This window comes from Schistocerca nitens, chromosome 11 (genome assembly GCF_023898315.1).
Source record: "Schistocerca nitens isolate TAMUIC-IGC-003100 chromosome 11, iqSchNite1.1, whole genome shotgun sequence".
NCBI lineage: Eukaryota > Metazoa > Arthropoda > Insecta > Orthoptera > Acrididae > Schistocerca > Schistocerca nitens.
The window spans coordinates 23,708,361-23,734,483 of record NC_064624.1 but is presented as its reverse complement, the minus strand read 5'-3'; the positions used below and the strand labels follow the sequence as shown (position 1 = coordinate 23,734,483).

The 26,123-nt window shown below is 46.1% G+C and overlaps 1 protein-coding gene across 6 annotated transcripts in view; it reads left to right on the top strand.

Moving 5' to 3' along the window:
- LOC126213566 (zinc finger protein 99-like) overlaps positions 1 to 26,123 on the top strand; it is a 599,001-nt gene that overhangs the window by 81,407 nt on the left and 491,471 nt on the right. The gene's annotated exons all lie outside the window — the stretch shown is intronic.

Genomic DNA, 26,123 nt, shown 5'->3' with positions numbered 1-26,123 from the left:
CATTGCAAGTGGTATGGACAGGCAGTCTTGTGAAGTACTTTAGAACAGTTTTCTGAAAGCTGTCATAAGCTGCTAGTTTAACAGCCCACACAAAATTGAAATAGTTGAAATACTGCAACTATAAACGGGCTTGTCCTTACAGATGGTATTAGTACAGAGAGGGGCTAGTGATCATGATGCCAGCACAGCGACAGTGGTAAATGAAACTTCCTGGCAGATTAAAACTGTGTGCCAGACTGAGACTTGAACTCAGGACCTTTGCCTTTCACGGGCAAGTACTCTACAATCTGAGCTACCCAAGCACGACTCATGCCCCATCCTCACAGCTTTACTTCTGCAAGGTTCGCAGGAGAGCTTCTGTAAAGCTTGGAAGGTAGGAGACGAAGTACTGGCAGAAGTAAAGTTGTGAGGACGGGGCGTGAGTGGTGCTTGGGTAGTTCAGATGGTAGAGCACTTGCCCACGAAAGGCAAAGGTCCTGAGTTCGAGTCTCGGTCCGGCACACAGTTTTAATCTGCCAGGAAGATTTATATCAGCGCACACTCCGCTGCAGAGTGAAAATCTCATTCTGGATGGTAAATGAAGTTAATGACTCCTTTAAGAGGGCTAGGTGAATAGATTTGTTAGAAAGAGCGGGTAAGTAGTTGTTAACATCCCATTTAAACAATGAGAATGTCATTTACTTCCAATATGATCTACATAGAGGAAGATGGACAAACACTAAATGGACTGTAAATCACACGCTGAATAAGTATGTGGTGAGTAACTGGATTACAGACAGGAAAGACCCACTGTGGTTTAATGTCAGAATTGGGAAAACACTGAGGAAGCAGACTGTTGTACACTCAGTTCAAAAAAGTATGCACAGTGGTGACAGGCAAGTGCTAATGGAAATTCTTCTGTCTGTAAAAAGATCTATGCGTGAAGCATACAACTACCACCATCATACATGAGCAACAGATTTTACAGGGAACATGAGACATTTCTGGTCAGACTTCTATCCAGGCAGTCATTGACCAGTCTGGTGTGGCTTTGGAGGAAAGCAGAAGGTGGTCACTAACCCCTCTCTGTATTTAGTTATCAAGTTTGTGCAGGAGGATCATACCAACATATTGTTGTTTCACTGTCACACAGACTCCTGTATTAGGAACATAGTAATAGGATCCCTGGAGTAAAGAAGCAACTGGAAGAGTTGAAAACATAATTGTTGCCATGTCCAAACAGAATCACAAATCATTTGTCCAGAGAGTACTCTACAGCATTTTCCTCATACTTAGCTTGCATTTATTGCAAATCTCTCGCCTAGTGCAAAGACTCAGGCAGCTGGGAAAAAGTTCAGGTGGCTTCTGTATATAAGAATGGTAAAAGAATGTACCTGGAAAATTACAGAACAATATCATAATGATTATTTGCTCCAGAGTTCCTGAACATATCTTCAGTTCAGATATAATTAATTTCTTTAAGACAGAAAAGTTTTTATCCACAAATCAGCATTGATTTTGTGCAATACTCATCTTGGTCTTCTATCAAATTACATACTGTGAACCATGGATGATGGGCAACAGGCTAGATTCCACATTCCTATATTTCCAGAAAGCATTTGAACAGTGCACCACTGCATACTGTAAATAGAGGTATGAGCATATGGAATAGGTTCCCCGATATATGAACGGCGCAAAGACCTCTCAAGTAACAGAGGCCAGTACTTTGATCTCAACAGCAACTGTTTTTTCAGAGACAAGAGTATCATCAATAGTGCCACAGAGAATGGTGCCATATCTATATATGAAATGATCCGATGAGCAGCATTCTGTGCCTGTTTGCTAATGGCATTGTGTGTGTGGAAGGATCATCACTAAGTGACTACGAGGATACAAAATGACAAACTTTTTATGTCGTGTGATGAATGGCAGATGCAGAAATATTCAAGTAACTGCAGATGAGTAGGAAAAACAATCCCATAATGTTGTATACAACATCAGTACTCTACAGATTGACAGCCTGGTCAATAAAATGTTTAGGTATAACATTGCAGGGGCCGGCCGGAATATCCGAGCATTTCTAGGCGCTACAGTCTAGAGCCGTGCGACTGCTACAGTTGCAGGTTCGAATACTGCCTTGAGCATGGATGTGTGTGATGTCCTTGGGTTAGTTAGGTTTAAGTAGTTCTAAGTTCTAGGGTACTGATGGCCTCGGAAGTTAAGTCCCATAGTGCTCAGAGCCATTTCAACCATAACATTGCGAAGTGATATAAAGTGGAACAAGCACGTAAGGATGGTAGTAGGATGGGGAATAATCAACTTTTTTTGTATTTGGAAAACTGTGGTTCATTTGTAAGGGACACTACGTATAGAACACCATAGAAGTGCCTAGTAGTAGTAATTGTTGTTGCTGTGGTAATAGATGCCATCCACGATGCACCGCTTGGTGGCTTGCACAGTTTTAAAGCAAACGTACATGCACAGCAGCCAGAAAGAAGATAATCAAGCTGCAGATTCCATGTGAAATGCATTCTCAAGCTTTATAAGTTTGGTAAGTCCGATTGTAAGGCTAATAAGTTGTTAACTGGCGTATGCGACAGAGCCAAGGATCAGTCATCTGCTTGTGTCATGAAGAGAATACATGACAGAAAGGTAAACATAAATACAAACTAGAGGTAAAGCTGTCATCAGCCTGGAGGTTTTAAACACCGGAGTTCTCTACTACACACAGTCCTACTGACTACCATATGCTGTTACCCTCTTTCCACATCTGATTTACCCAACTAGTTACAAAGTACCTGCTGTTCAATGATCAAGGACCTTTGGATTTGTAGTGTCACTATTACCCATTGAGCCACCAAGTACTAGAATAAGGCAGAAGCATTTAGCAGTAAACTCCAGAGCTATAATCCTTATAATTCCATATGGAATGCACTCCAAAAGTAGATGATGAACACACCAGAGGTCACATGACCATAAAGTGTAGTTAGCAGATTCAGTTACACAAAAAACGGTGCTGAACTGACACCTTTCTGCCATCCGAATTGTTCATTTATGGAACAGTGGTTTGCACATGTATAGAAACAGGCAAAGGTCATTCCAGCGTGTAAGAAAAGTCACAGGAAATACGTGCAAAACTACAGACATACCTTGTTGGTGCAAAAATCTTCTTGAATGATTTTGTGATCCTGTACTACGGCTCTTGAAAAAAAAATCAATTCATCTGCAAGAATGTTAATGGATCCCATTATTACTGGTCATGAGAAACTGTTTAGTCTGCTTCTCCACAGTGCTGCCACAATGTAGTCAGCCTGTAAAATGAGACCATAGTTCTGAAGCAGTATCTGTGGGAAAGCTAGCAAAGTTGATGTGCCTTTCAATGACTTAGTACTTCTGCTATGCAGTTAGTCATTACTTTATGCCTTAAATTACGTGAAAACAGTAAGATACATTAGAACTGAATGGTACAAATGGATAGGTGTGATGTATCTGCCATGACCACATTGTAAACTATACAAGTACCTTCTCTTGTGATGGTGTCCAACAGTCATAGCTAATCCACAAAACATATGGAATGAAAATGAATGTTTGCATAACTGCCTACTTATTTGTGGCAAAAAGTATTTTAAGTGTAGTTATATATGTTGGCAATATAAGAGTATTATTGAGTCTGAGAATCCTACTTTCACTACTGTTTGGGGGCTACCACCAATAGCATACGCTTTCATTTATTGCACAAATTTCACCCATATTCATTCTTGCCCTTCATCTCCCCTCCACTCTTCTGATGCTACCATCCCACGGGTGTGTCATCTGTCTCTTCAGTGTACATTCCATGGCTTGCTAAATATTTCAAGGGTTTCTGCTCAATGTTTCAGCCAGCTTTGATCCAAACGTATTTTGAACATAACAGCTTTCTTGGAGGGCATTACATTCAGGAACTACAAATAAATCAAGAATTTACTGTTAACATGTTGATGGTAGTATGGTCTTTACTTTGTATGCAGTCTGACTAGCGTGCATTCATCAGAGGACCTCAAACAACTGCCTAGCCCAAAAAACGCTTGCTTTGTGTAGTGCACCACTGACCCATCAAGTATTTCTACAATTCTCCACCTCATAATGCATTTCCAGCAGTCTGCAGTTTGGGCAGTCAGAGAATCTATGAAGCCTTTGGTTGAGACCCTCCACTCACGCCAAACCAAAGGACTTGAATCAATTCTGGGAATGCTGATACAAACTGTGTGCACTGCATGCACTCATGTGTGACACAAGGGCTCTTCGCCATTTCTGCTACCTCTCAATATAAACTGAAGGTGGCCTCAGAACCCAAACGATGGGTATCATTGGCACCAACATCAGCCACAACTTGTAGACAGCCGTACCCTGTGTGTTTCGTAGCCACAGGCAGGACATTTTCCACATCTCAGATGAGGCTCCATGGCAGACATATTCAGTACGCATAGGATTCATTTCCAGTCTGGATGCCATTTCCCTAAGGAGCTCCATAATGCGTTTGACGTTGGAGGTCCTGATTAACTAGAAAACTTCTCTCCACTTGGACCTGTCTGGACCCTGATGAATGAACACCTGCCAGTCCACTCACAGGGTGAATGGGTGAGGCAGCCTCCACATCACTCTCTGCCTCAAACAGCGCTAACTGTTACGACCCATCCCTCACCATTTGGTGAGGACAACTCAGCCACATTGGGTACACCACAAGGTGTCTTGACAACAGAGCCAGTGGGCGAAATAGGTGACACCTTAGGCATCCTATGTGATGATCCAGATTCTCGGCCCCCACTACTACAATAGGCAGCAGCCTGAATGCTGCTGAATATGGCAAAACGCATCTTCAGCTGTTGGTGAACTGAGGCCAGCTCCTCCATATGCACACAGTGTGCACACATTATATCCATTCCAGTACTACTATTCAAGAATTAACAGTAAAACACACAGAGAAAGCTATATATGTAGCTTGCTATTGTTGTGATGTTTCACCAGTGGAGGCTAATGCATTATTGCACTGTGTAGCTTTTCATTCAAAAGAATTAAGATCTGTGCAACAGATCATGAATACACTTTAAAGTTACTAAAATATGGGATTGCACCTCTCTACTACAAAAGCATGGAAGGAATGTAATCATAAAACGAGAGAGAGAGAGAGAGAGCTACATATGAAGGGCTTATTTCAATAGTGGTACAAGTCCATTACCTCCACTTATCTGCCTATAATGCTTCTGAAATTAATGATCCAAACAAACGGGCTTCACCTTTGTTTCAAGTAACGGTACCTAATGCATACATGCTAATTGATTTTGAGTGCTATGGGTGTTATTTCAGGCAGAATTTGGCTGCTCAATAATGCTACATTCAGGGAGCAGGGATTGTTGACTAAAGAAGGTCATGAAAGTTGGCCCGAGGTAAACATGTCAAATATGCATGTGTTGTCTGTTCTTTTGGACATGTCCAAGGGGACAGACAGCATTTTGATCCTGCAGCCACACTGACTCAGGGACAAAGGAGGTAGAGACATTAGTTGTCTGTGGGCATTAATTTACATCAATGGGGATGGTTGAAAATTTGTGCTGGACCAGGAATTGAACCCAAGTCTCATGTGGACTGCGCACTTGCAGTGACGACTATGCCATTTGGACACAGTGGTCATCATATCTGCATGGTCTACTCTAGCATGCTCCTTACACATGGTGTCTCACTGGTTCCTGTAAGACGTAGTGTGGTGTGCATCTACACTGAAAGGATCATTGGCTGACATCACCTTAATTATATATGTGGTGTCCATTCTTTCGGATATGTCGATGTATCGTCACATCCTGTTCGAACAATCTGAACGTGTTTTCCTTACTGCAATCATTTGTCCAGTGTTGTGGTCATGAATGTGTAATATCAGCATTCCCTGTTTGTGATCATTTCTTGGTAAAAACAATTGTCACAATATGGTATAATTTTGCTTGCTGGGATCAACCCACAACAATGGGGGCAAACATTCAGCCAGTGTGGTATTCCTCCTCTCACTGTGCCATTACGGTCAACACTCACTCATTGTGCAGCTTCATCAATGCATCTGAAAGGGGCAACAGTGCATACTGGAGCATTAAGTGATTGACTACCGATACCTTGTATTTTCTACTGGTTTGAATAAAATATGCTTACCTTTCAGTAGGTAATTATGCATCCCCTACTGTGCTCTGCTGGTGTCACATACTGCAGTTTGAGCCCCTGAGACAAGCAGTTGCTGGCCATTCAAAACAAACAAAAGACAACTCTGTAATAGACTGCACGAATCTATGCATTACAGTTTTGTAAATGTGAGATTACATCTCTGAAATTTACTCATTGTTGTTACATAGGGACCCTACCATTTTCCAGAGAATATGTAGTAGAGGTAACAAAACTAATGAAAGGTCTGATCTGAAACTCTGCTCAAAATTAGGTGCTAGTAGTTCATCCACAACTTTACTCTACAAATTAAAAGATGTTCTCTTGCCTCACTTACAAATGTTCATTGCCTCTTCGGCCAACAGCCAAAAAGTGAGCCTAGGATGTCCTCTGAGCCCAACCAACAGATTTTGTTGTTGCACACGAGCCTCAGTTCACAGCTGGCCAATTGAACTTACACCATATCTCATATGAGACAGTAGCAGATACAGAAAAACCTCAAGGAGGGCTCACTAAAGATACCTTGAGCTACCTTTACTTTTACTGTAGTAAAAGCTAATCAAGTCATGTGGAAAGTGTAAGAAAGATTTATTTAAACTGATTATACACATATACATGATATAAAAAAGTTATAGCTGTGGTTCTGTATTTTAAATGATGAATTCTATGCACCTACTCTTCTCCCTCCCCCCCGCCCTGTCTCCCTCCCCCCCGCCCTGTCTCCCTCCCCCCTCGCCCCGTCTCCCTCCACCCCCGTCCCGTCTCCCTACCCCACCACCCCGTCTCCCTCCCCCCCACCCCGTCTCCCTCCCCCTCCGCCCCGTCTCCCTCCCCCCCGCCCCGCCCCGTCTCCCTGCCGCCCGCCCCGTCTCCCTCCCCTCCTCCCCGTCTCACTCCCCCCTCCCCGTCTCGCCACATTCATTTTATTAATGACCAAAAATTCCTCCTGTTTATGGGTTTACTGTTGCAAGATTATTTGCATCTTTATATTATCTGAGTTTAATTTTGAAATGTTGCCACACACATATATCAAATTTGTATATGGGAGTACAACCATCCGATAGAGTAGGCCATAGTGCCTCTGAAATCAGAGTGGATTATGTGACAGGAATAGAAAGTGAAAGTATGCCAAATAAGTACTGCACAATGGCTGATAGCAAAATCAGGGGCAATAGAACTGATTTGAATGCATTCTGACACTCTCTCTTCCCAGTTGATAAGAATCTCTTCAAAGTTGGATGATACTAATGAGAAAAGAATATTGAGAGCTGTCATATACACACAGAAGATAGCAAGCAGTTATAATTCACAGATTGTGTTCTTCTTTCAGTCTGTTGAAGATCCATTGGGAATATCTTTGTCCACTGATTTTATCAAGGAGGATCCTGAATTAAATATAACTGAGAATACTGTAAGTATTTACATCTCTGATGTATTGCATGTATTCAAGTCTTTTGTTAAGTGTGTAGAGTAAAAGATGCATTGCAGTGGAATTGTCAGTTCTCTGGAATTTGTTGCTGTTCGTAATTGTAGAGTATTCTTGTACTCCTGCACTTGACTTTCATATCACCTCTTACATTCTGACTGTTTTAAATAGTAGTGGAAGGGGACTAGTGGCTGGTATAATCCTGTTCTCAGTAGCCCTTGTTGTTATCAACTACATTGTATAATGGTTGTCTGTGATGGTCGCGAAATTCACATTTAGATGAAGTGTAAGTTCTAATAGTGTAAATAATTTGAGAAATATTCCTGCTTTCAACAACTTCTGATAAATAGAATTCAAAAGAACACTGGCTGTTCTTATCTTTTGTGTGAATCATAGTTATTCTTGAGTTTGCCCTAAAATTTTTTTGGGATTTGAAAAACAGAGATGAAATTTGTGGGTTCTAGATCAGCCCCGATATGTTGGCCACAACCTGTACATATTGTGGCAGCTTCTGTGGTACCTGTTCTATTAGTTATAAAATTTTCATTAATAGAAAAACTCTTATAGCTTTTAGTGAATGATTGTACATAGCTGAAGCCATGTATGGCCTCACCATGTGAGTCCTGGCAGATCTGAAGAAGAAAGATTATTTTTTTAAATATGCTTTATGACCTTGCTAAGGGTAGGAGAAGCTCACATTGATAAACATGTTACAAGAATGAAATTAGACAAATATTGGGGAACATTCAACATACATTTGCGAAGGTTAGGTACTGGCTCACTCTTGATCTGATTGTTCATAAACAAACTTTCTGAAGTTTTAAAGGATTTTTCAGGCACTGAAATGTTAGTTTCTTCAGACACTGGAATGTGTGGTGATTATACAAGCATACAGGTCTAGGATCCAAACTATCATGCTAGGGACAGCTCAGAGAGTATATAAAGGAGTGTAGCTGATTCACAGCTAACAGGCCAAGACTTAAATGTCACAGGGACTCATGTTATGCCATTTTAAACAAATGAAAGGGATGCATTGGCATCACAAGTAGACAGGACAGTAAGTGAAACAGTAGTAGTGTTGTTCCACAAGAACGGTTTTACAGAAATGAGAATGCTGCACATAGTAGTCAGGGATCTGTATGTGAGGAGTTTGGTTAAAACAGTGATCTGTAGGGTGTCCTAGGGCATAGCTGTAGTTGTCAAAGTGGCTGGATTGTAGTTGGTGACCACTTACCATGAAAATACAAAAGGCCATACTGGCCTTCATATGCAGCCCAAGAGATCACAGGTCAAACAAGATGTCTCCATGGCACCAGGGCCAGAGGTTCAGGGATAGTGTCCACTGCATGAAGTGCTGCTCCCATAGCAAGTATGAAGAACAGTGTGTTGCTGATTGTGTGGTCTGGAACACCATGTCATGTGGTTGACACTGAAATCACTGATGGTGTACCCCACTTGTTACTTTGAAAATTCCCCCTGCGGGTTCGGGGGTTAGAATAGGCCCGCGGTATTCCTGCCTGTCGTAAGAGGCGACTAAAAGGAGTCTCATCTGTTTCGGCCTTTAATATGATGGTCCCCTAAGGGGTTTGACCACTTCCTTTCCAAATTTTTCCGTTAGTGCGTACCATTTGGGGAAGGACGCCTTACGTGATGCATCTTCAATCCATCTTGCCCTAAGATCTGGCACACCCGATATTGTGATGGAGTTGGATTTCAATTGAACTTCCGGCCACATCCGCTGGAGTGTGTTCCGGATAGCATACATTCCCCCCATTGTGCACTTCTATCTTTGCCCTCGTGATGTACATGGATATTTCGACACCCGACATCCAGCACGGTAGCCGGTCCGTTGTGGTGGGGTCGTCATGTACCCTCTTGGTGGTAGCCCCCTGAATACACAGGGATCGCACTGCTGATGCCTGAGCTGCTACCTCCCCACGTATGCCGAGGAGTAGATGCCTATCCCTCTGGGGCATCGGGACTCCCAGCAAAGGCCATCCTGCCAGGTGGTCTTTGCTGTGGCTGGGTGGCGCCCGTGGGGAGGGCCTCTGGTTGGAGTGGGTGGCATCAGGGCGGGTAACCCACAATGAAGCGTGGTACATCATCTCTCGCTGGTGGGCCTCCACCAGCAGTCTCTAAGCGATCGAGGTCTAACCTCAACGGCAAGGAATACGAACCAAGATCATTTCCCTCCCCGACCACTCCATGGGAGGAACGTATGGCTAAAGAAGGCAGTGGAGAATATTCAGCCCGGTACCTCGTGTGTACGCAAGTTGATGGGGAATCGTTTATGTCAACCAAGCCCCAGTTTTTTGTGGAGCATGTAGAGGACAAGTTCGGGGAGGTGGAGGGCTTGTCCAAAATGCACTCTGGTTCAGTACTCATCAAAACAGCATCCTCTGCGCAGTCATGGAGGTTGCTCAACCGTGACAAGTTGGGGGATGTTTCTGTTAGCATCACGCCGCATAAGAGTCTCAACATGGTCCAGGGTATTGTATTCCACAGGGATCTTCTTCTGCAGTCCGATGATGAACTATGTGCCAGCCTAGAACGACGAGGTGTTCACTTTGTCCGGCACATCCATCGGGGTCCAAGGGATAATCAGGTAGCCACCAGTGCCTTCATCTTGGCCTTCGAAGGTGATGTTTTACCCGAAAAGGTCAAGGTGATGGTTTACCGTTGTGATGTGTTAGCCATATATCCCTCCTCCGATGCGGTGTTTTAAATGCTGGAAGTTCGGGCACATGTCATCTCGCTGTACTTCCGGCATCACATGTCAAGATTGTGGACGTCCTTCGCATCCCAATACTCCATGTGCTCCGCCTCCCATCTGTGTTAACTGCGGAGAACACCATTCCCCCTGCTCACCGGACTGTAGGATCTTCCAGAAGGAAAGGAAGATAATGGAATATAAGACCCTGGACCGCCTGACCTACACCGAGGCAAGGCGGAAATCTGAGCGGCTACATCCTGTGCCCTTCCCATGTGGGTCCGGGGTAAGAATAGGCCCGAGGTATTCCTGCCTGTCGTAAGAGACGACTAAAAGGAGTTTCAACCGTTTCGGCCTTCCATGTAATGGTCCCCCTTGGGGTTTGACCTCCATTTTTCCAAATGCTACAGAAGTACGAGCCTTTTGGGGAAGAACACCTTACGTGGTGTATCACTGGTCCTCCGTGCACCTTGGCACTCAGCATTGTAACGGCATTGTAACCATACCCACAATTCAACAAATTGGGCCTAAACGCCTGATGGGTTGTAAAAGTTACGCCCATAGTGCGTCCCCATCTGCACCTACGATCATGATGGACTTTCCATGGCACCCGAAATCCAGCACGGTAGCCAGCCCGTTGTGGTGGGGTCGTCATGTACCCTCTAGGTTGTAGCCCCCTGACAACACAGGGATCGTACTGCCAATACCTGAGCTGCACCCTCCCCACGTCGGCCAAGGAGTAGATGCCCGTCTCCTTGGGGCATCAGGACTCCTAGCAACGGTCATCCTGCCAGGTGGCCCTTGCTGAGGCTGGGTGGTGCCCGTGGGGAGAGCCCCTGGTCAGAGTGGGTGGTATCGGGGCGGCGCAGATGAAACGTCAACATGTATCAAGTCGCTCTGTGGCCGAGTCTTTCAAAAAGAAAAGTACTGTCTCTGGTTCTGGTTCTCCTGCCCTTTCTCCCTTGGCCATTCCCTGGGAGGAAGGACAGGCCCGCCGGCTTGGGGCAAAGTACTTCCCCCGCTATTTGGTCTGTTTTCGGACCGATGGGGGGACGTTCGCCACCTCCAAGCCCATGTTCTTTGTTCAGCACATCGAGGACATCTTCAGGGAAATCGTGGCTCTCAGCAAAATGCGTTCGGGGTCCGTTCTTATAAAGACCACCTCTGCCACACAGTCGGCGGCACTCCAGGCGTGCGACTGACTAGGGGACATCCCAGTGTCCATTGTCCCGCATCTGGCACTGAATAGGATGCAGGGTGTTATTTTTCATCGGGACCTCCTGCTGCAATCTGATGAGGAGATCAGAGCCAACCTGGAGCGCCGAGGCGTGCATTTCGTCCAGCGGGTCCAGCGCGGCCCCAAAGACCGTCGCATCGACACCGGGGCCTTTACCCTCGCCTTCGAGGGGGACGTTCTCCCGGAGAAGGTAAAGGTAATGTGCTACCGGTGCTACGTGCGACCTTACGTCCCGCCTCCTATGCGCTGTTTTCGGTGTTTGCGCTTTGGACACATGTCGTCACAGTGTGAGGCTGAGCCCCTTTGTGGCGATTGTGGACATCCTCTTTGTGAGGAACATACATGCACCCCACCACCTCGGTGCGTTAATTGTCCTGGCATCCACTCGCCTAGATCCTTAGACTGCCCCGCGTATCAGAAGGAGAAGAAGATTCAAGAACTCAAAACTTTGGATCGTCTCTCTTATTCTGAGGCCGGGAAGAAGTGTGACCGCCTCCATCCCGTGACGTTGACCCCTTCGTTTGCCTCAGTCGTGTCCACTCCTTCCAAAGTATCCTCACCCCTATCCTGTCCCCCCTCCACCTCCTCCCCCATCCAGGGTCTATGCCTCCGCCTCCCAAATCCCTCTCTTCCAAATCCTCCTCCCCTGCGGCCCCCACCCCCTCTGCTCCAGGGGCCACCCTTCCTCCTCCTCCCCCCCCCACCGCCTGAGAAGCGATCCTCTTCTCAGGCGTCCATCGGCGAAACGTTCCGGACCCCGGCTTCCGAGGTCCGGCGTTCCAAAATGGACCCCGCGCGTGAGGACCTTCTTCGGGTCCAGCCCACCATCCCTGTGCCTCCTCGGACTTCCAAGAAGGCCTCCAAGAAGAAGTCTCTATCCCCCTCTCCACCCCGGCGCATTTCGTCAGACGCTCCATCCGTGAGTCGCTGCTCCCGGCTGTCCTCGGTTTCGCCGGGACGCTCTGCTACCAGGCGCTCAGCTGGCCTCTCGTCGGCAACTGATGCTGCCCCTCCTTCGCAACCCGGGACAGCGGCCGCAGCTGGTGACGACTCGATGGAACAGGATCCGCCTCCCACCGGTTGTAGTGTTGTTCCCTCGAAACCTGGCCCTCTGCGGCCGTCGAGGTGACCAGCTCTTCCCCCGTCTCGTTCCCCCTTTTTTTTTTTTTACTAGCAATGGCCTTGTTGCATTGGAACATAAGAGGTATTCGATCTAATCGGGAGGAATTACAACTGCTCCTCCGCCTGCACTGTCCGCTTGTCCCTGGTCTCCAGGAAACCAAGTTGCGCCCAACTGACTGTATTGCCTTTACCCACTATACCTCGGAGCGGTATGACCTCACCCCTGTGGACGGTATCCCAGCTCATGGTGGGGTCATGTTGCTCGTTCGGGATGATGTCTATCACCATCCCATCCCATTGACCACCCCACTCCAAGCAATAGCTGTCCGTATTAACTCTTTCTGCTTTTACTTTTTCAGTTTGTACCATCTACACTCCATCGTCATCCACAGTTAGTCGGGCTGACATGATGCACCTGATTGTTCAGCTTCCTCCGCCGTTTTTATTGTTTGGCGACTTCAGTGCCCATCATCCCCTTTGAGGCTCTCCTGCATCCTGTCAACGAGGCTCCCTCTTGGCGGATGTCTTCAACCATCTCAGTCTCGTCTGCCTCAATACTGGCGCCCCGACTTTCCCCTCGAACTCTACTCATACCTACTCCCACTTGGACCTTTCGATCTGTTGTACCACTCTTGCCCGTCGGTTCGAGTGGTATGTCCTTTCTGACATCTATTCGAGCGACCACTTCCCCTGTGTCGTTCGTCTCCTGCACCACACCCCATCCCCTCGTCCTTCGAGCTGGAACATACCGAAAGCTGACTGGGGACTTTGCTCCTCCCTGGCGACCTTTTCGGACCACGATTTTCTCAGTTGTGACAGTCAGGTCGAATACCTCACGGCTGTTATAATCAATGCTGCCGAACGTTCCATTCCTTGTACTACCTCTTCTTCACGTCCCGTTTCCGTCCCCTGGTGGAATGAGGCTTGTAGAGACGCTATCCGTTCTCGATGACATGCTTTACGCACCTTTCGCTGCCATCCTACGTTGGCGAATTGTATTGGATACAAACGACTCCGAGCGCAATGCCGTAGAGTCATCAAAGACAGCTAAAAAGCTTGTTGGGCCTCTTTCACCAGCTCCTTTAACAATTTCACTCCCTCTTCTGTCGTTTGGGGTGGCCTGCACCGGCTGTCGGGCATTAAGGCCCACTCCTCGGTACCTGGCCTGACCTCAGGTAATGAGGTCCTTGTTGATCCTGTGGCTGTCTCCAACGCCTTCGGCCGCTTTTTCGCGGAGGTTTCAAGCTCCGCTCATTACCACCCTGCCTTCCTTCCCAGGAAAGAGGCAGAAGAGGCTCGGCGACCTTCCTTCCACTCGCTGAATCTGGAAACTTATAATGCCCCCTTTACTATGCGGGAACTCGAACGTGCTTTTGCACTGTCCCGGTCCTCTGCTCCGGGGCCAGATGCCATTCACATTCAGATGCTGGCACACCTTTCTCCGGCGGGCAAAAGCTTCCTTCTTCTTACCTACAATCGCGTCTGGATCGAGGGTCAGGTCCCCATGCGTTGGCGTGACGCCGTCGTTGTTCCTATACCCCAAAACCTTCCTTCTAGTTACCGCCCCATTTTTCTTACAAGCTGTGTCTGTAAGGTGATGGAGCGCATGGTTAACGCTCGGTTAGTTTGGATTCTTGAATCTCGACGGCTACTTACCAATGTTCAATGCGGCTTTCGTCGCCGCCGCTCCGCTGTTGACCACCTTGTGACCTTGTCGACATTCATCATGAACAACTTTTTGCGAAGGCGCCAAACGGTATCCATGTTCTTCGATTTGGAGAAGGCTTATGATACCCGTTGGAGAGGAGGTATCCTCCGCACTATGCACAGGTGGGGCCTACGCGGTCGCCTACTGCAGTGCCCGGAGAACATGCCTCCTGGAGTGCTGCCCTCAGCGTTGTCTAGACAGCCTATACTCATGGAGCGTGGCAAATGGCTTCTGGTTCTCTGAAGAGAAGACGGTTTGTATCAACTTTTGGCGATATAAAGCGTTCCTTCCGCCATCCTTACAACTCGGTTCCGTTGTTCTTCCATTCGTGGAAACAACTAGGTTTCTAGGGCTCACATTGGACAGGAAACTTTGTTGGTCTCCGCACGTCTCTTATTTGGCGGCCCGTTGTACACGTTCCCTTAATGTCCTCAGAGTTCTTAGTGGTTCATCTTGGGGAGCGGATCGCACTGTCCTGCTTTGCTTGTATCGGTCCATCGTCCGATCGAAGCTGGATTATGGGAGCTTCGTCTACTCGTCTGCTCGGCCATCCCTCTTACGCCGTCACAACTCCATCCACCATCGGGGGTTACGTCTTGCGACTGGAGCCTTCTACACTAGTCCCGTCGAGAGTCTTTATGCTGAAGCTGCCGAATTACCATTGACCTACCGACGCGACGTACTGCTGCGTCGGTATGCCTGCTGGCTGTTGTCAATGCCCGACCACCCCTCTTATCAGTCCTTCTTCGCCGATTCTCTCGACCGTCAGTACGGGTTGTATGTGTCTGCCCTGCTGCCCCCTGGAGTCCGCTTCCGTCGCCTGTTTCGACAATTGGATTTTGCCCTCCCTACCACTTTCAGAGCGGGTGAGAGCCCAACACCACCTTGGCTCCAGGCTCCGGTTCATATTTATCTCGACCTCAGCTCACTCCCGAAGGAGGGTACTCCGGCTGCAGTGTATTGCTCACGGTTTGTCGAACTTCGTGCTCGACTTGCCGGTCACACCTTTATTTACACCGATGGCTCCAAAACTGACGATGGTGTCGGCTGTGCCTTTGTCGTCGGGGCCGTCACCTTTAAATACCGGCTCCTCGACCAATGTTCCAGCTTTACGGCCGAGCTTTTTGCTCTCCATCAGGCTGTTCAGTATGCCCGCCGCCACTGCCATTCATCGTATGTACTCTGCTCTGATTCACTCAGTGCTCTTTAGAGCCTTGGAGCTCCCTATCCGGTCCATCCCTTGGTACAACGGATCCAGCAGTCCCTCCATTCTTTCGCTGATAATGGTTCTCTTGTCAGCTTTCTGTGGGTTCCCGGACACGTAGGAGTGCCTGGGAATGAGGCTGCTGATGCTGCAGCCAAGGCTGCAGTCCTCCTGCCTCGGCCAGCCTCCCATTGTGTCCCGTCATCTGACGTTCGTGGGGTTGTTTGTAAGAGGCTTGTGTCGTTGCGGTGGGATGCTTGGTCATCCCTCCAAGGTAACAAGCTCCGGGCAGTAAAACCGCTCCCAACTGCTTGGACGACCTCCTCCCGACCGTCTCGGCGAGAAGAGGTCCTTCTGACCAGGTTGCGGATTGGGCATTGCCGGTTTAGCCACCGCTCCCTGCTCTCCGGTGACCCAGCCCCGCAGTGCCCTTGTGGTCAAGCATTAACAGTGCGCCATGTTTTATTGTCATGTCCCCGCTTTAGTCAATCTCGTGTTGTCCTGTCACTGCCATCTACTTTACCCGATATTTTAGCTGATGACACTCGAGCAGCTGCTCGTGTTCTGCGTTTTATAACTTTGACTGGCTTGTCCAAAGACATCTAACTTTTTTACTTATTTTATCTGCATCTTTGTACGGACTTTCTGGTGTCCCCCCTCCCCTTGAGTTTTACTAGATTCCATGTGCTCTAACACTTGTGACTGGGTGCTAATGACCTCCGTAGTTGAGCGCCTTAAACGCCACCAAAAAAAAAAAAAAAAAAAATCCTGTGCCCATGACATCCACCTATGCCGCTGCTGCAACACCAGTTCAAACCTCTACCATGTCGTCACCTGCAGTTCGACCTCAGCTCTGTCAGAATTCATCGGCCCCCTTGGTTGTGGGGGGCACTTCACTCCCTGTTGCTCCTGCTCCATCTACTTCAGGAGCAACACCACCCCAACCATCGGGGACATCTGTTTCCCCTTCCCAGCTGGAGAAGCGTGAGCCTTCTTCGGCTTCTCTTGCCCGGAAGGGGTCCCTTGGGGCCCTCCCATCCCAGGCTTTGCCCAGTGCCAAAGCAGACACCAGTAAGTATCTCAAACAACCAACGGTCGCTGGTCGTAGGGTGTCACGGTCATCTTCAGTCCCTGAGACTGACCCAGTGAGGCCCTCCCAGCCAGAACCACCGAAGGCACAGCGCGCAAAGCAGTCCAAGAAAAAGGCTTCCAAGCATCCTGACATTGCGGTGGCACCTGTCCCACCGCCACCTTCTAACTCTGCGTCCGAAGATGAGGTGGAGATTCTGGCGTCCGCTGAGGACCTGGACCTCGCCAGTCACTTGGACGCAATGGACGGCTGTTGTACAGGTGGTGACTCAGTAGCAGCAGGGGCCCAGGAGGCGTAATCTGCCTCCCCAGTCCCTTCACGCCTTTCTCAGCTATGGACAATATCATTCTCCAGTGGAACTGCAGCGGTTTCTTCCACAATCTAGCTGAGCTCAGACAACTTATCAGCCTTCACCCTTTCTTCTGCATTGCTATTCAGGAAACTTGGTTTCCAGCAATGCGAACCCCCACCCTCCGTGGCTATTGGGGTTATTATAAGAACCAGGCAGCTTATGAAGGGGTGTCTGGTGGCGTCTGCATATATGTCCTTAACTGTCTTCACAGCGAGTTTGTACCTATACAAACAGCTTTAGAGGCTGTCGCTGTTCGGGTGTGGACGCCACAGGCTGTTACCGTCTGCAGTCTTTACCTTCCACCGGATGGTGCTGTTGTGCAGCATGTCCTGGCTGCTCTGATAGCTCAATTGCCGCCACCTTTCTTGTTACTGGGCGACTTCAACGCCCATAACCCTCTGTGGGGTGGGTCAGTGGCGACAGGTCGAGGCGCCACCATTGAGCATTTATTAGCACAGCTCGATCTTTCGCTTTTAAATGATGGTTCCTCCACACACTTTAGCGTGGCAAATGGCACATACTCCGCCATCAACCTTTCGATCTGCAGCCCTAGCCTCTTACCGTCTGTCCAATGGAGAGTGCATGACGACCTGTGTGGTAGTGACCACTTTCCGATCTTTCTGTCACTGCCACAGCGTCAGTCTTCTCTGCGCCCTTGCAGGTGGGCTATGAATAAGGCTGACTGGGACTTGTTCTCCTCCACTGCCGCTATTGAGCCTCTCTCTAGTGACGACATTGATGCGGTGGTTCACTCAGTCACCAACAGCATCGTTACTGCCGCCGCATCAGCCATTCCCAGTTCTTCTGGGACCCCTTGGCGGCGGACTGTGCCTTGGTGGTCGCCTGAGATCGCTGAGGCGATTAAAGGTCGCCGGCAGGCGCTACAGTGTCAGAAGCGACATCCCTACATTCCTGCATTGAACAACTCATCACCTTCAAACGGCTGCGTGCGCGGGCCCGCCGCCTTATCTGCCAAAGCAAGCAGGAGTGCTGGGAGCGGTATGTGTCCGCCAGTGGCCTCCATGTCTCTCCATCGCAGGTCTGGGCCAAGATCCGCCGCCTCTACGGCTATCGGACCCCTGTCAGCATCCCTGCGCTCTCACTGAATGGAGCAGTTTGTACAGACTTCATCGAAATTGCCAACAGCTTGGCAGAGCATTTTGCTCTTAGTTCCGCTTCTTCCAATTACCCACTGGCCTTCCGCTCCATTAAAGAGTGGATGGAACGTAGGAGCCTTTCTTTTCGTATCCACCATTCTGAATCCTACAGTGCTCCATTCAGTGAGTGGGAATTTCGCAGTGCCGTTGCCGCTTGCCCTGATACCGCTCGTGGGCCAGATCGCATCCACTGTCAGATGCTGAAACACCTTTCAGTGGACTGCACGCGACGCCTCCTCGACCTTTACAACCGCATTTGGGTCGAGGGTGAGTTTCCGTCGCAATGGCGGGAAAGTATTGTTATCCCCATTCTGAAACCTGCGAAGAACCCTTTGGAAGTGGACAGCTACCATCCCATTAGCCTCACCAATGTTCTTTGCAAGTTGCTTAAACGAATGGTGAGCCGGCGGTTGAACTGGGTACTGGAGTCACGGGGCCTTCTGGCTCCATCTGAGGATGGGTTCCGTAAAGGCCGCTCCGCCGCCGACAAGCTGGTGAGCCTGGAGTCGGCCATCTGTACTGCCTTTGCCTGCCGTCAGCACCTGGTCGCTGTCTTTTTCGACATGTGGAAGGCGTACGATACAACATGGTGCCGTCACATCCTATCTACGCTTCATGGATGGGGTCTTCGGGGCCCTCTGCCAATCTTTATCCGCAATTTTCTATCGTATCGTACCTTCTGCGTGCAAGTCGCGGCCTCTCGTAGTTCCTCCTGAGTCCAGGAGAATGGGGTACCACAGGGATCTGTCCTCAGTGTCTGCCTGTTTTTAATCGCAATAAACGGGCTTGCTGCAGCGGTGGGAAATTCTGTCTCCACTTCCCTATATGCTGACGACTTCTGCCTTTACTACAGCTCTACTGGCATTGCAGCTGTTGAACGTCAGCTACAGGGTGCTATCCGCAAGGCGCAGTCTTGGGCTGTAGCACATGGCTTTCAGTTTTTGGCTGCCAAGACCCGTGTTATGCATTTCTGCCGGCGCCGAACAGTCCATCCTGAGCCATGGCTTTATCTTGCCGACGAACTCCTTGCTGTGGTGGAGACCCACAGGTTTTTGGGGGTAGTTTTTTATGCTCGGTTGACTTGGCTGTCTCATATTCGGCAGCTTAAACAGGCGTGTTGGAGGCATCTAAATGCTCTGAGATGCTTGAACCACACCAGCTGGGGTGCCGACTGATCTACCCTGTTACGGCTCTACCAGGCGTTAATCCAGTCTCGTCTGGATTATGGGAGCCTGGCTTATGGCTCAGCATCCCCATCTGTGCTGGGGGTGCTGGACCCAATACTACGCAGCGTGATACGCCTTGCCGCTGGTGCCTTCCGTACCAGCCCTGTGGACAGCATACTAGTGGAGGCATGTGTCCCTCCACTGCGGTTACGGCGCCAACGTTTGCTGGCCGCTTATGCTGCCCGTGTTTTTAGCATGCCCGGACATCCGCACTACCGTCTCCTGTTCCCGCAATCGGTCGTTCATCTGCCAGAATGTCGGCCCCGGTCAGGTTGTACGATCGCGGTCCGCGTCAAAGAGCTTCTCTCCAGGCTTAGGGTTTTCACTGTTCCACCTCCTTTTCGGACCACTTTGCGTACACCCCCATGGTGTGTTCCTCGCCCTTGCCTTCGGCTCGACTTGGACCAGGGCCCGAAGAACTCAGTCCCTCCGGAGGCCTTCCGCCGCTGCTTTCTTTCCCTCCTTGCAATGTATCAGGGCTCTGGCATTGCGTACACTGACAGCTCGATGGTTGCTGCTCGTGTCTGTTATGCGCTTACTCTAGGGGACCATTCCGAACAATGTTCATTGCCGGCTGGCTGCAGCGTTTACACTGCTGAGCTGGTCGCCATCTTTCGTACGCTAGAGTATATCCGCTCCTGCTCAGGTGAGTCCTTCGTGTTCTGTAGCGATTCCCTGAGCGGTTTACGAGCTCTCGACCAGTGTTTTCCTCGTTCTCGTCTGGTGATGGCTATCCAGGAGTTCTTGCATACTCTTGTGCGTTGCGGCCACTCTGTGGTCTTTGTTTGGACCCCGGGCCATGTTGGGATACCCGGAAATGAAAATGTTGACCGCCTGGCGAAAGAGGCCACCAGTACACCATCTCTGGACATTGGCCTCCCGGAGACAGATTTGCGAGCGTTCCTACGCAGCAAAATTCTGGACCTTTTGGACACTGAATGGCGCGCCCTGCCTTCACGAAACAAACTTCGGGCCATCAAGGAGGCTACCGGTGTGTGGAGCTCCTCCTTGTGGGTCTCTCGCAAGGAGTCTGTTGTCCTCTGCCGGCTGCGCATTGGGCACACATGGATGACGCACGGCCAGTTATTGCGACGTGAGGACCCACCTTTATGTCGCTGCGGCTCCGTTTTGACAGTGGTCCACATTTTATTGGACTGTCCACTTTTAGCTGTGCTCAGGCAGTAGTTCGCACTGCCTGACACGCTCCCTGCCTTTTTAACAGATGACTCTGCTATGGCTGACTTAGTTTTACGTTTTATTCGGGCAGGGGTTTTTTATCATTTAATCTAAGTGTTTCTGTTTTATTTTATTGTTTTGTGTTGGTTCTGGCCTTTGGCCTATGATTTTAAACTGATTTTTTAATGTGTTTCTAAGTGGTTGGCTTTTCCTTTTTTATTTCTATGGTCGGCCAACCACCGCCACACTCTGTGTTTTAGTCCTTTTTGTCTGGTCTTTGTCTAAGTTTCTCTTGTTCTGTGTCGTCTGTGATCTATTCTGTTAATCGTTTTTATTCTCTGTGGGTGTTTTTGGTATTTGGAAAAAGGGACCGATGACCGTAGCAGTCTGGTCCCTTTAATCCCACAAACCAACCAACCAACTTTGAAAATACGTAACTTGATTAAACAGTGGTAGACACCTGAGAAATCTATGAATAAGATGTGTGACCATAACAGTGATGCTGAGTAGTACATGCAGTTGCGCAGTAAATATCGTAGCTCTGTCAGCTAGAGTCGACATGGAACCTTTGTGGTCTCGGCAGCATAAAATGCAAGAGCTTAATAATGATGCAGAAAAATAGGGCTGACCATTTTGATACTGGCACATGGCCAGCAAGATTCTGTAGTAATTGTGGAATTGGGAATTTTATTAGGTAATTGCATGAGAAGCTAGAGCAAGCTAGCAAGATAGCAAATTAATACTTTGTTGGAGAAGCAGTTCAGTGCCAGGCTGCTACATCTGTTACTGGTAGATTCAAACAACACACAAGTGTAACAGAGATCCTTCAGGAACTCAAGTGAGAATTCCCAGAGGGAAGATGATGTTCTTTCTAGAAACACTATTGAGAAAATTTAGAGAACTGCCATTTGAAGCTGACTGGTGAACGATTTTGTTGTTTCCAACATACACAGCACATAAGGACTATGAAGGTGAAATTTGAGAAGTCAGGGCTGATTGAGAGGCACATATACAGTCTTTTTCACTCATATTTGTGAGTGGAATGGGAACGGAAATCACCAGCAGGGTTATGGGGTACCCTTTGCGATGTGCCATTAAGTGGATAGCGGAGTATAGATGTATGTCGAAATTCTAGGTAAAATAAGTAGCTGACCAATGTAGTAGGAGCAACAATGATATTTTTCATAGTAGTAAATGTGCATATACATACATACAAAATAATCTATTACTAGTTCCCTTAATTAGCCGTGCGAGTAGATTAGCACTAGTCACAAACAGCTGGTTGTCACTACACTTCACAGAGATAAATCCCTGTGGGAGCTTCTGCCTTAAGATTTGCAGTGTCGCTCATCCCACATCCATCCATGTCTTCATTTATGGAATGCAATGTGTAAATTAAAGAATGAATAAATGAATAACATTCACACCATATCTCTAGCCAGGGCGGAGATTACAGTGTTGAAAGCAAATTTAATTTTCTGAAAAACATTGTGAAACATTCAATAATAGGTGCAACCCATCAAGACAAATTAAGATCATCATATTTTACTGAAATAAGTTATACCTGTATAAGCAATTCCTCAAGGATGTTTAAAATCATCAGATTTCAAAAGACTATAACTTTATTTATTACAAAGGTACAGAACTGGGGTCAAATTTTTATTTCTATACATGCCTTGCAAAGCCTTTATTTCCAAAGGAGCCATATGAATTTCATGTTGCTCACATTTTGTGTGTGTGTGCACATAAAACATTAAGGTACTTTTCACAGCTATGTTTAGGACCAGATTCGTCATTTACTGATCACAAATATCAAAATCCTTTTCTACACATTTAAGCATCCATACAATAGACTTGATCCATGCATTTGCAAGCATGTCAGTTTAGGAAACTCAATGCTGTTCCCATATAGCATCATAGTTCATCCAGTGTTATTGGTACACATAGGTGGAGCCTGCCACAAACACCCACCAATAAAAAAGATACCATACTGTGAGATGAAGCAAATTTCATGGTCAGGTCTGCAGACCCTTTAGCTCATCAATGCTGTTTCCAATGCAGTGGTATACCATCCGTATGAAAAATTATATGTCTGATAATTTCCCATCTCTTCGGTTTTTTGACCATCTATGTGTTTTCTAACATTGTCAACTTTCTTCAATTTGTTACAGAATTTGCTCCTCTTCAGATTCAGTTCAGTGATAATCTCATCAAACTGTTCATCACATTACTTATGTTTAGTAATAACTCCTGATCACTACCAACAAACTTCCTGCCCCATATTGCACAGCACTTTACCCTTATTAATGTTGCAGCTACCAGTTGAAGTCATCCCTTGAAGACTCGTTTTATAAGATGGAAAAGCAATCAGAAATGGCCTGCTACTAGAAGTAGACACTACTGGTCACACACTAAATGAAACATACTGCATCCAATTCCTTGGTGTCTGCTTGGGTTTCAATTGAAATGGGATCCACAAATTGGCAAGTTGATCCCCTCAGCATTACTCACCTACAGGCAATTTCAATGGCATCTTTTGGAGTTTTCACTTGTTTTTGGAATTATCTTCTGGGAAAGCCAAATAGAAACAAATAAAATATTAATGTTATTTGTGAAAAGCAATAGGGAGTTCCATAGTGACATGTAGATGCAAAGTGTTCACATCACATTCCTACTACAAGCTTGTATAGGATAAATACTAATTTGTTCATTGCTGCCATGTCCTATAAGATTATCCTATAGGCTAGGACTGAGAGAAAGCGTGCTGGGAAGCATTTCTGCATGTAGACTCTCTGGAGGAACATTCATTAATTGCAGGGCAGAGAGAGATGAACTTTTTGGTTATCTCATTCTCATGCTGGTGCCTCCTTAATTTATTATCGATCTGAATGCCCAAGAACTTGTTTCATGGATCCTCATCCAGTGTCTGTCATTGATATCACTTGTATCAGTAAGTCATTTGAATTTGTTTGGAATTACATGATGTATGTTTTTGTAAGTATAAAGGTTGAATTTTTGTGCTGTTGCCTGTGAACCAGTTGCAAGCATGTTCCATTATTCTCCTGGCTGTTTCTAGTATGAATGTGTTTGGCCATTATCAGTGTACTAATTATCGGCAAGCATTGCAGATTTTGAAGGCATCTCCAACGGCTTTAGCACAACATTTATGTAGGTCAGCCCTGTGGGACATCATATGTATTGTTTCCCGATTCTGTATTCAGTTTTCCTCCCAAGGTATCATTTATCACTATGACCCAATTTATTGTTGCTAAGCTAAGATTCAGTTCTTGTAAGTGTAATTCATTTAACATGACAACACTTGTAGTTTCCCTGAGTAAAGGAAGATTAAGGCTTTAATGTGATGCCAATAAGTTTTCTCCACTTCTATGTGCCTTGTACAGTTACAGAATGAAAAAGTCATCCCAGCATGGGGGGACTGCTGTAAATAGTGAAGAAGAACATTTTGTTGATTTTTTAAGTCTCTTATTTGTACCTGTTATATATTACAATTAGGTAAATATGCCATGAACCATATACCAACCAAATAATTGCTGGAAATGGGTACATATGCCTTACCTTTTTTCATTTTATTGGTAAACTGTGTTTCCTTTCATCACTGTCTAACCAGTATGTATAATGTTCAAAACAATACGTGGTCTGTTAAGCCCAGTGTCTGAATACAGATGTTGCAAACACGGATTGGTATTGTACATATCTTTTGCAACACAGTTAACTCAATGGATTTATGCTAAGTCTTCAATGATGAATCATATTGTCTTTAGTTTTCAAGTTTATAAAGAATTTAATATTTTCTCAAAACGATTCTGATCTACAAGTAAGGTTATGGCTGAGTAAATGGCAGAACATTCTTAATTTTTTGCCGTAAAATGATGTGGCTCTGTTGAGAGGTTAATGTAATCTGTCCACTATTGATTATCATAATATTTGAGGAGTAGTGTTTGGATCAGCTGTGTTGTGACAGTTAACCAACATAAAAGCTAATTACTCTTGTTGTGAAGTATCGGTTAAAATAATTTTAATGAACAACCCATAGGGTGCATTGAAATATTTTGTAGGTTATCAACTAAATGTGTTTACTTCATTGTAGAAATGACTGAACTACTAAATATCCACCAATTGATGTTGGAAATAATTTGATTTTGTTGTATGATCAGTAGGCCTGGTAGTTGCAGTGGATAGAGATGCAATTATTTCTTAATGGAATACAACAGTATAGTTACTCATTAAATGGTAGTTGAATCGAAAGTACAATTCAGCTGAGGAAAGAGCGATTCCAAGTTTTCTCTTGGGCAATCACATGTTTGAAAAGTGAGTTTCATTCATTGTTATAGTAACAGTTCCTTTTCTAAATGATTGATAATGGGTTCACACAATTGGCCATGTGCAATTAAAGATAGCTTCTGAAAGAATTTCTTAAAATTATGTTTAAATCAGAAAATATTTGAATTTCACCCTTCCTTTAAAATCCAAATACATAAGGAATATGTTAAATTAGGCATGCAATAATTGAATCTAAAACTTGAAATCTTGAAGATAAAAGTCAAAAACTAATTGCATTTGGGACACTATAGATTCTATACATAGCTCACACAAATAGCATTAGTCATAATGCAATTTTTGATACTCAAAAAAACTAAAACTATACATAAATCATACGATTTAAATACATGAGTCTTTCGGTTTTTCATTATATTACATTTTCTTCTTAGAAAAAAAAAAGATAAAAAATTCATCTTGCAACACAGTCATAGGTCCCAATTACAAAGACATAAGTAATATCTGATGCTTTTTAAATGATCATTGGTTAATTTATTAATGTTCAAATTTGTTCAGTTCTAAAAAAAGTGCTGTCACTTTTGCATTTTGTGAAAAAATTGTAGCCTTTGGAATGGGTTTCAAAAACATTACCATAGGTTCGGCATTTTCAGAGATGCCATAGAAATTGTTTTATACCTCTCTCATTTAAAATTTCTACAATGACAAACAGTCCAGGATTTATCAGATCAATATGCACATTCTTGACAGCTTCTGTTGCTATAGTGTCTTCGTCTGCAGCATTTGATCCCCGCAAGAATCATTTTCCACCTCTGAATACCAAGCACGTCTTTGATGGGTTGCATCCTTAGTTACAAGAAGATGTTTGGTTTTTTCAAGCTTCATGGTTGTTGTGACAACAATATTATGATACCTTAAGGTAAAAAATAATAATAGTTTTGAATATGAGCAAAAACGTTTGACCTGAATGCGAGTTACACTCACTCAGTTGTCCAGAAACCATCTTCCAGTACCATAAAATATGGTTTTTACTTGAATCCGAGTTTGTGCCATTTATAAAAATCTGTAGCTCACCCAGCATACCATTTTCAGTGTTTCATCTGGTTCCACACTCCTCTCCTCATTGTACCACAAATAGCATCCATGACGACTTTACCATGTCACGCACCAAAGGATAACAGTCCATTTCCACTTTAAATACTTTTGAACACAAACTGGATAATGTGTACCTTTTTTTTTTTTTTTTTCAAATATAGAAGA